This window comes from Nuphar pumila, chromosome 7, assembly GCF_984573655.1.
Source record: "Nuphar pumila chromosome 7, dmNupPumi1.hap1.1, whole genome shotgun sequence".
Taxonomy (NCBI): Eukaryota; Viridiplantae; Streptophyta; class Magnoliopsida; order Nymphaeales; family Nymphaeaceae; genus Nuphar; species Nuphar pumila.
The window spans coordinates 9,192,627-9,204,114 of NC_143255.1; positions in this window are offsets into that span (position 1 = coordinate 9,192,627).

Sequence of the window (11,488 nt, forward strand, 5' to 3'; positions counted from 1 at the left end):
CTTGCCTATTAGGCGAAAGAACAACATTACAAGATTACCTTAAAGTATCAATACACGTTTCGAGGTTATTACAGACCTCTCATCCTGCTCTTCGTAGTCCAAACATATCATACATGACTAAGAGTACGACTACTAGGGGAGGAACATAAATTTCTCAAAAGAAATTCATCAACAATAATCTCGCGAAAGAAGGAAGTGTGCCAACTATCTTAGTTTGACCAGAAAGCCTAGAAACTAGGTCTCGCATCATAGGTGATGTAGCGTCGATCTAGCAATGGCGCAGGTTCCTCAATAGAACTCTTGCCCAACTCATGCACATGCTCCTAAACAGGAGTTATCCAAGTCGTATCGGATACGCGAACTAAAGTTGTAAATACTTCCTCCAAATACATTGATTTGGGAGATCCAATCGCTATCTCACAAAAGAGTTTCGAAATATGCTTTACAAAACTATACGTTTCGAAAATAAGTTGGTGCTTAAAAGTCATACTTTTTAGAGAACCAAGGGCATAAGTGTGTATCGTGTCTTTTAAGACAAATGAACAACTTAAAATACACTTGGGGTTGCGCTTAGTGAGTGCAACCTAAACAAGAGCAAGCCCGTGCATGATACAATGCGATGGTAAAGTACGATTGATCCTCAAAGTAAAAAACTGTGTATTGAGCGCAAAACCTTGTAAATAGTGCACAAGGTATGAAAACCATACATCGGCTAATCAACCATACAATCAAGTGAATACGCAAGAGTGCACGAAGTATGAAACCATACCTCGACTAACCAACGTATGAACAAGTAATACGCAAAACAATACACCAAGTGTGAAACCGCACCTCGGCCAAACAACCACGCAAGCGAGTAAATGCATATGCATAAGGTACGAAACTATACATTGATTAAACAACCAAGCAGGTACGTGAATACTCAAAGGAATGCATGAGATACAAAACCACACCTCAACCAAAGAAACACGCAAGCAAAAGAAGACACAAGGCGCACAAGGTATGAAACCGTACCTCGACTAAACAGACATGCAAGCAAGTAATACTCAAGGCAAAAGAGCGTCAACAACATAAATAACAGGGAGAACATAAGAAAAACCTTGGCACATAAAGCATGGGGCAGCAAAAAGAAAAGTGTAGAAAGTAACTGCGAAACAGAAGCCTGGGCACATAAAATGCGATGGCAAAGTAAAGACAAGAAAAAAAGCAATGGCGCATAAAGCACGGGGCAACAAGAAAGTAAAGTATAGAAAAGCAAAGAGGACAAGGATCGTGAAACCGCGTCCTTGAATTAAAAGACATAAAAGCAAAGACAAGAATTTAAAAGCCTTGGCACATATAGCGCGGCGACAACATGAAAAGAAAGTGCAAGAAAAGTAAAGATGACAAGGATCGCGAAACAGTGTCCTTGAGTTAAAAGACATACACATATATTTTGTGCGTATACATATATCATCTTCCTCTTTCATTTTTAATTATCTTTCTTTATTTTAGCATTTATCTGTTCATTGTTCTTTTACCTAATAATCCCCTACCTTGAGGGGTTGCGGGTCCTCGTACGCTCGCGACGTTGGTCAGTACGAACTCGAGCCATAAAAGCGAGCCGGCTCCTTCGTGCAACCTACGATGCTTAATGGCATTAGTACATATATTGGAGAGAAGAAAAAGAAGGGAGGCATGCACGCCTCCTGCCAAAACTGCAGAAGCAGGGGATGCCCCAGCCTACCCGAAAGAGGTAGAGGCAGGGAGCCCTACAACAAAGACCTGCAACATAGGCAGGGGCATAGCCCTTGCCTGACATGAAGTGACAAGAGTAGGGAGCCCTGCTCCCTACCTGCCAAGGTCCAGGCTGCAGGGGCCAACCACTATCGCACAATTCTAAGGAAAAGAATGAGAGGCTTAGTGGGGACCAACCCTTGCCGAAAGGGCGTGCATGCAGTCAGATCAAGGGCAGGCACCCTGCCAACCCTTGAGAAACAACAAGCGATCAGGGGCTCAGCCCCTTGCCTGAGACTTGGTCGACAAGGGCTAGCCCCCTGCCTGATGGGGATGAAGGCAGGCAGGGGTTAATCCCCTGCCTGACCGAGAGGCATGGGTGGCAGAAGCAGAGAGCCCTGCTCCCTGCCTAATGGACAACAGTGGCAAGGGGGGGGGGGGGGGGGGGGGGTGTCTAGCCCCTGGCAGACAGGCAGAGGCTACTAGAGGTCGTCATCAAGCATGTCATTCAGGAAGGTGCTAAAGTTTCTGAAGTGGCAAATCGAGCCTATCTTGTATGGCACAAATCTGATCGCCTCTTTAAAAGTTGGATCACAGGAGACCTTATCTGAGAGTGTTGTAGGTCTCAAAACTTCAAGAGAGATCTGGATTGCTCTCGTTGATGCTTTTGCGTAAGGCTCCCACGAACATGAGTTTCACTTGATGCAACAAATAACCTCTCTAAAAAAAGGTAATGATTCTCTCACTGAATACATAAGCAACTTCAAAGGTTTATGTGATGATCTTGCTATCATTGAAAAGCTTTTCAAAGACAACTTCAAAGTTTTTTTGCTTCTTCAAATGCTCAGGCAAGTATACGAATCCTTCATCGTATCCATGCTTAAGCCTCCTGTACCTTCATACACAAAAGTAATACCCCGGCTTCAAAGTCATGAGGCTAAAAATAAAATTCCAGAGTCATATAGCTCCTAGCAAGTTGTTTTTTATGCACAGCAAAATGTCCCTAAAAAAAGGCGAAATAAAAAATACAATGCAAACAAGGGACGTGAAAATTGTCCTAAAGAAAATGATAAAAAGGGTCATGATACTCAAGACCAAGGAAGCACGAGTGGTTTCAAAGGAGAAAAACATGAGAATGTGATTTGTCAAATATGCAATAAATGGAATCATTCAGTAAAAATTGTTACAATCACTTCAACCAGTAAAAATTGTTAATTTGAGGAGATACCTTACTCAGAGTGGTTTCTCGACACCAGTGTCAGTGCGCATATGGCCGGTAACATTAGTAAGTTGTTTAATCTTAAAGGATATAATGGACATAAATGTGTTATGGTGGAAAACGGAGAAAATCTTAACATTTCTCATATTGGTGACACCCAAATCAATTCAAATCCGTCACCTATTATTTTGAGAAATGTTTTATATGTCCCAAAAATTAAAAAAACATTTTATATTTGTCAGCTAGCTTACTATAAAATTAATATATATTTTGGAGTTCTCTACTTTTGGTTGTGTTAAAAGGAAATGACAATGAACTGAGTAGTTGCAACAGGGAATAGAAAAGGAGGTCTCTACGCATTGGTGCAAGGACATTCAGTCTGTTTTGCAAATCGGTTTAAGAAAACCATAAAGGAGAGGTGGCACAAACATCTTGGGCATCTTAACATTGGAAATGTTTATCTTTTGCAGAAAAATAAATTCATCGAGTTGTCTAAAAATAGCAATAAAGAAATTTTTTTCTAGTTGCCAACTTGAAAAATCATCTTAACTTCCTTTCAAAAAATTTAAAAGTCAAAGTTTTGAACCTGTATGGGGACTTACACCTATTTTATCTCTCCAAAATTATAGATATTACGTTTTTTTATTGATGATTTTTCTCAATTTACCTGGTTCTATCCCGTGAAAAGAAAATCTAATTTCTTTGATTGTTTCAAACATTTTCATAAACTTGTTGAGACATAGTTTGAGAAAAAGACAAAAGTTTTTTAATCCTATGGAGGTAGAGAATATATCAAGAGTGTCTTTATCAAATATCTAGATGTTTGGGATTAAGAAACAAATTACTATCGTAAGATTTTTGAACAAAACGGGGTCTCCGAATGAAATCATAGAAATGTCATCGAATTAGGTCTAACTATGTTTTTTTGATGCTAATGTTCTTAAAAGGTTTTGGGTGAAAACTTTTTCTGTCATCATTTTCTTGATAAATCGTCTGTCTACGTCATCTTTGAAAAACGATTCTCCTTATTTTAAACTTCATGGAATTCCACCTAACTATTCTTTTCTTCATGTTTTTGAAAGTTGGTGTTTTCCCTGGTTACGAGACTATTGTGAAAACAAATTTGATATGAAGTTTTTACCATGTATTTTTCTGGGGTATAATGTTCACTATAAAGGATACAAGTGTTTATATCCACCTACCAAAAAGATTTACATAGCTCGACACGTTATTTTTTATAAGCCTAATTTACCTTTTCAAAAACTTGAGTTTTTATTCAAAAGTGATAGTGTTGAGGGAGAGCTCAGCTCTTATCCTGCAACTTGGGACATTGATGATGTTGCTAAGAAGCACGGGTTGAAAAAATTGATAAGTCCTCATACATAGAAAATAAAGACTGTGATAATAGATCCCACACTATTTATGGCGATGTTTTTCATGAAAACCAGTCCATGATTAGCCCACTGCTCATAACAGATCCCATGTTGGGTATGATATACATCAATCTCAATTTTTTTAAGAACCTGTAAATCACCATCAGAATAAGGATCAATCTATTCCTCAAGAATCAGGTGAGACGTTGCAGTCTCCATAGGAGGGTGAGATGTTGCAGTCACCACATGAATTTGGTTTTAGCACCAACAATAACGAACTCTTGGCCTCTCAAGAAGATGTTGATGCTCAATCTGGATTCAGCACCAACAATAATGAAACAATGGTCTCTCAAGAAGAGTATGATTGGGAGCACAACACCAGCAATGAAAGTTGTGTTCACACTAACTCTATGCATGACATTTTTAAACCTAACTCCAAGTTTCTTGGCTTACATGATGTTGAAAATGTTTATAAGGAACTTAACACAATTAATGTTGCTCTCTCTCATCCAGGATGGAAGACAACCATGGATGAGGAGATGCATGCTCTTCTTACCAATGTCACTTAGGATTTTGTGCCAAAAAGATTCAATTATAATGTTGTTAGCTTCAAATAGATATACAAAGTCAAGCCAAAACCTGATGGGACTTGTTGCTTGTGGTTTTACTCAAATTAAGGCATGGATTTCTCACTTGTTATAAGACCCCCAAAGTATTATAACTATCCTTACTGTTGCTACCATCAAAGGGTGGGACATTCGTCAACTCGACGTTAAAAGATATTTTAAAAGAAGTTCTCGTGAAAGAACCTCTTGGATATGAAGATGTTAAGAATCTTGAGTATGTTTGCAAGTTAAAAAGGCCCTCTACTGACTTAAACAAGCCTGAAGGACATGGTTTCAAAGACTAAGTATTTTTTTTGCAAAATTTAGGATTTCTTTGAGACCCTATTAGACTTGACTCGGTTTGGTTCGATTGATCAAGTCAAGTTCAAGACTCGTTGACCAAACTTGGTTTGGACTGACCAAGATAGAGTCGGTTTGGTTCGCTCGGCCAAGACCTTTTTTGTTTTCTTCTTGATTAGTCTGGGTCTCACCCAGACCGACTCCTCTGAGTCTTGCCAGTCTCAACTCAGATTGGTTTACCGCCAAGTTGAGTCGACTCTAACGACTTCCTATCGAGGGTCGAGGTTGCAAGCAACCTCTATTGTCGGCTTCCTCCCTTTCTCTCTCACTTTCTTTTTGTCTTCTTCTTTGAAATATCTCTCTTCAAGAAATCTCTTTCTCTCCCTCTTTGTTATGATGTCGGCAGCCATGGTTGTTGACTACCTCTCCTCAAACTCGCTTACAGCCATAATTGTCGGCCTCTTAAGGAAAACAGAAAAAAGAAAAAAAAATAAAGGAGGGGAGGTGGAGAGATTGTTGTTCCCCAAAGGCAAGCAAATCAAACAAACTCACATGAGCCTATGCACAACGGAAAACTCATTTTCACAGTGGCTGTCCACTGCATTATCTAAAGGCTTGATATTAGGGGTGGCAATCGTGTTGAGTTGGCGGGTTAGCATACCTCAACCCGAACCCAACCCGTTTATTAAACGGGTAACCCGACACGACCCGTCAACCCATTTAATAAACTGGTTGGGTCGGGTAAACGGGTTGGCGGGTCGGGTCATGTTGGTGGGTTGGCGGGTCGGGTTGACGGGTCATGTTGACAGGTTGGAGGGTCGGCGGATGGGTTGGCATACCCCTAACACGAACTCGACTCGTTTAATAAATGGGTTAGGCGGGTCGACTCATTTTATTAAACGGGTTCGTTTTTGCCAAACCCGAACCCGCCTAAGAGACGGGTTGGCGGGTCATGTCAGGTTTTGCCACCCCTACTTGATATCCTCCTTGTTCCTCCTCTTTTCGCACAAGTGATTTTTTTACTCTGAACCGACACATTTGGAACGAGTTCCTAAAGAGTGGTCCTCCCCGTCAAGGGACCATCCAAGATTCTTGGACAGGGACGCCCTTTACTTGATTGGATCTTACACTACCACTACTCTTTTAGACAAGGGACCAAACCCCTTGGGCCCTATTATTACAACAATAAAGCAGCGGTGGGACCAGGTTCGTTGTCTTTTCATGTCTGCATTCAAAATGGATAAGAACGAAACCCGTGTGGGGCAAAGCAGGTTATATGTCCCCCCCCCCCGAACAGGGCAGTTAGCTACATCTCATGTTCGGGGGTCCCAAAGAGCACCACGTATGTAAGCATGTGCGTCTCGTATCCCCATGTTTGTCAGCATTAATTAGCGTTGGAGTTTGATGCGATTGCAAAGACTTAAGTACCCTCTCCTCCATTGGTGCAAAAAAAAATGACGGTTCTTGAAAAGGAGTAGTTATAAAGACTTAAGTGCCCCGAAGATGATTATTTAAGACCCAGTCTCTGCACTGCAGGATTATCCGAGAAAAAAATCTCCCCTGGAGGAGGCCATGAACATCAACCCTCTCACTCTCTCTCTCTCCCTTCTATTTTTGCTTCTGTGCACATTCATTAGAAGATCATACATTGCTCCATCAAGCACCGACTGACCTGCACATTGACTGTTGTGGAGCCTAATTCAAAGTTTTTACCCTTACAGGAGGAGGGTTTGGGGGCTCATCCCAGCGTGGGTAGCATCATTCAACTCTCACTCTCTCTCTCTCCCTTCTATTTATGCTTCTGTGCATATCTATTAGAAGATCATACATTGCTCCATCAAGCACCGACTGACCTGCACATTGACTGTTGTGGAGCCTGATTCAGAGTTTTTACCCTTACAGGAGGAGGATTTGGGGGCTCATCCCAGCGTGGGTAGCATCATTCAACTAAATGAGTTGTAAATCCTGATTCAGAGTTTTTACCCTTACAGGAGAGGGGTCTGGGGGCTCCTCCCAGCGTGGGTAGCATCATTCAACTTGAAGAGTTGTGGAGTCTGATTTAGAGTTTTTACCCTTACAGAAAGGGGGGTCTAAGAGCTCCTCCCAGTGTGGGTAGCATCATTCAACTTGAAGAGTTATGGAGTCTGATTCAGAGCTTTTACCCTTACAGAAGGGGGGTCTGAGGGCTCCTCCCAACGTGTTCATGGCCTTTTGCCCTTACAGGAGGGGGGTCCGGGGGCTCATCAACCCTCTCACTCTCTCTCTCCCTTATATTTTTGCTTCTGTGCACATCCATCAGAAGATCCTACATTGCTCCATCAAGCACCGACTGACCTGCACATTGACTGTTGTGGGTCCTTACTGATGAGCTGCCTCTAAATTTATTTGACTCTGGGTCCTTACTGCACTTGAAGTTGAGTCATTGTATTTTTTGTTGTTTGGTGGGTGGTGAGGCCCTCCTTTACTCTCTCAAGACTCTTAGCTTGGGCAATCTTTCTTTTGATGATTGTGGTTGTAATGTATCGTTGAAGTTAAAATGGGGAATGAAATGACAATAGAAATCACTGAAAATTTACAGAAATAAACTAGACTCAATAACGAAGACACCGCTTTTTACGGATTTGGAATATGACCTCCGGTTAGGGAGATATGGCCCTGACAAGTTGGTCCTAATTCGGGTAGCGATTTACAACGATTTGCTTACTGAATAACACTACAAATCGCTATAGCGATTTGCGGAAGACACTACAAATCGCTATAGCGATTTGCGGAAGAATCTACAAATCGCTATAGCGATTTGCGTAAGAATCTACAAATCGCTATAGCGATTTACGGAAGACACTACAAATCGCTATAGCGATTTGCGATTTGTAGTGTCTTCCACAAATCGCTATAGCGATTTGTAGTGTCTTCTGCAAATCACTATAGCGTTTCGTTGGAGACCCGAAAATACTACAAATTGCTGTAGGAAAGCCCGATAATACTACAAATCATTGTTGGAAGGCCCAAAAAAATTTTGGTCCGGAGGGCGCTGCCCCCCGAGCCCCCCTCCAGGGGCGGGCCCCCTGGACCCCCGCCCGCGGGATCCGCGCCGGGGGGGAGCCCCCGGACCCCCCTCCTGTAAGGGAAAAAACTCTAAATCAGGCACATAAGTAGATAGAGAAGGGAGAGAGAGTGAGAGGGTTGGTGTTCATGGCCTTCTCCAGGAGGAACCATTTACCTCCCTTGATTTCTTCTCTAGAGAGAGAGAGGGTTTTACAGTGTTTTACGAAGAAGGAAGAAGAAGAAGATAGCGATGGAGCAATGTTGGATCGTCTGTTGGATGTGCACAGAAGTAGAGAGAGAAGGGAGAGAGAGTGAGAGGGTTGATGTTCATGGCCTTTTTCAGGAAAAACTCTTTGTTTCCCTTGATTTCTTCTCTAGAGAGAGAGAGAGAGAGGGTTTTACAGTGTTTTACGGAGAAAGAAGAAGAAGACTTTGAAGAGTCAACATCATCCTCGACTTTTTGGATAAAGGACATGTTTGTCCTTTTTTTTTGAACAGAAAAAGAAGAAGACTTTGAAAAGTCAACATCATCCTCGACTTTCTGGATGGAGGACATGTTTGTCCTTTTTTTGAACTGTTTGTTTTTTCTTTTTTGAATGAAGGGCATTTTTGTCATTTTCTCAAACCATCACTTTATGAGAAGAATAGCAAAAAAGGGTACTTAAGTCTTTGCAACAACACCAGAGTCCGATGCAAAGTTATGTCAACATACACGGGAATACGAGCCCCATGTGCTTGTATACTTGGTGCTCATTCAAAGCCCCGAACACAGACGTGGGATTCAGTGAATCATCGGGGGCAAACATACACCACCCTCTCCGTGTGGGGGGTTTGGAAAGACATTTTCTTGTGGTCTGACATGACAAAAAAGCAAAGAAAAAGAAAACAAGTCGAAAGGGAAACCGAGGGAAGCTTCCACGCGCTTTCCCTTCAATAATGAAAGATTAAAAAAATTGAATAAGTGAGGTGGTCCAATAAAAAAACAGCAGCAAGCAGAACAAATAAAAATCTCTTAAGTTGGTGAAGATATCATGGTGAGAGGCTTTGTCCTTGTGTTTCCTCTCAGCTACAAGGAATGGTAGATGTTACTCGTTTATTAGCTTTTCTGTCCCAAAGAAGGATGACAATCGCTCTGCTTGTGTGAGCAGAAGAAGGAGAAAATGGCGAAGAGGAAGTGCATGGAGGACGAGGCAGCACACCAATCAATGATGCCATCAAAGTAGGTTTGAGCCACCTCTACAAAGAACTGGATCCGCCCTTCATAGACAGTGAGGACTTGCAAAAGGCCCAAACAATCAGTGAACTGTTTTTTTTATGATAAATATGCGATAAAAACATAAATACAGCATGTAAAATACGAGTCATTTTCCTTTTTCTTTTGGGTGATTTCTCTTTACCCACCTTCTTCCAAGCTATCAATAAAATCCTTTTATACTCTCTGCCTCAAAAAATAAAAAATAAAAAACACTGAATTTGGGATGGGTGTTTATGCACCAGCTAGCACAATCAGGCTCATTATTCTGCATTTATTGTAGCGGCCCTAGATGCTTACAAGAAAAGGACTGAACTTTAAGTTGGTTGGCAAATACCTCTTCATATTTACCAAGAAATTGAGAACAATGTATTGCAAACTGCGGAATTGGAATAGGTAAATTTGAAGTTGCAGAACTTCTTTTGAAGTGTTAGATTTAAGCATGCGAGTCTAACCCCAGAGTTGGTGTATGTGACAAATATCTTCATTTTTTGTTCAAAGAATTACAAAAAAAGCAATTTTTACCTTATCCCAATAGAAAGGCAAAAATTGGCAGAAACTATTTGCATGAAATTTATTTTATCGAAAAATTATTTTTAATTAATTTTACTGGTGAATGAAACATGAGAAAAATATTGGCGTTATTATCCCATTCTAATCATTTGTCACCGTGGATGCTACCGACTTCCACTTCAATCTGGTAGGTTGTGGTGGGCCCTTGCTCATCGACTTTTGGTAGCAGCATTGGCTTTTAGAAAAACCTGTACAGGCAAAAGACTGATGGGCCAAAGTAACGTGCAAGATGCAAACGCGTAGCCAAATCCAGATCCGATTAAAAATCAGATTCTATTTTGCATTGGAATCCAAATCTAAATCCTAGTAAAATTAGAAACCGATTAAGTGTAAATATCATTTTTTAGGCTAATCAGATCCAGATTTAGTTATCTTTTTGTCATCAGATTCCTAATCCAATTATGTCAGATCCAACTAAGTCCGATTCGGTAATGCCTAAATCTGACCTGTTGACATCCCTAAATGAGATTTTTAGATGGGACAGAATATATACATGTGGCAGCAAGCAACTATGTCAACCTTTTTTTTTTTGTGCAAACTATTGGTAGCCCATCTAAGTTCAGACTCAAGTAGAACTATACTCAAACCTGATTTGACATGATGATACTGGGTTCGAAACTGGGTTTAATCGGACCCATCATAAAAAAAAACCATACCTGAATCCTACAAGCAAAGGAGGGACCAGACTCGTTGTCTTTTCATGGCTGCATTAAAAAATGGGCAAGAACGAAACCGTGTGGGGTCCGAAAAGACGTTTTCTTCCCACTTGACGTGACAAAAAAGCGAAGCAAAAGAAAACAAGTCAAAAAGGAAACCGAGGGAAGCCTCCTTGCACTTTCCTTACAATAATGAAAGATAAAAAAAAATGAATAAGTTGAAAAAATAAGTCTCTAGGTTGGTGAAGATATCATGGTGTGATAGGTATTTCCTCCCAAACTACAAGGAATGGTAGCTTGAGAACAAAAAGGACCCAAAGAGCAATTGTTACTCCCGTTTATTAGCTTTTCTGTCCGTAAGAAGGAAGACAATCGTTCTCATTGTGTGAGCAGAAGGAAAAAATGGTTAAGAGAAAGTGCATGATGAAGGTGTTAGGAAAATCGTAAACAAGAAACAATAAACAAGAACGATCAATCTATAAAAAACCGAGTCTCAAACGTAAGTCCAAAAAGTTTTTTTTTTCTTTTACGACATTTTGAAGAATTTGAAGGCCATCATTCATAGCGTATTTGAATTGATTAGTGAGATGTAAAGTATAAAAATTGTCAGCTACAATAATAGAAATGCTGTTAATTCCATAGGGTCGTTCATCAATGTCTCTCTATATATATCCTTTTCTGGTTTTTAAAAGCATAGTATTTTAAGCTTTTTTTTACATCTAACACCATAGATGTGTACTATAGGTTTT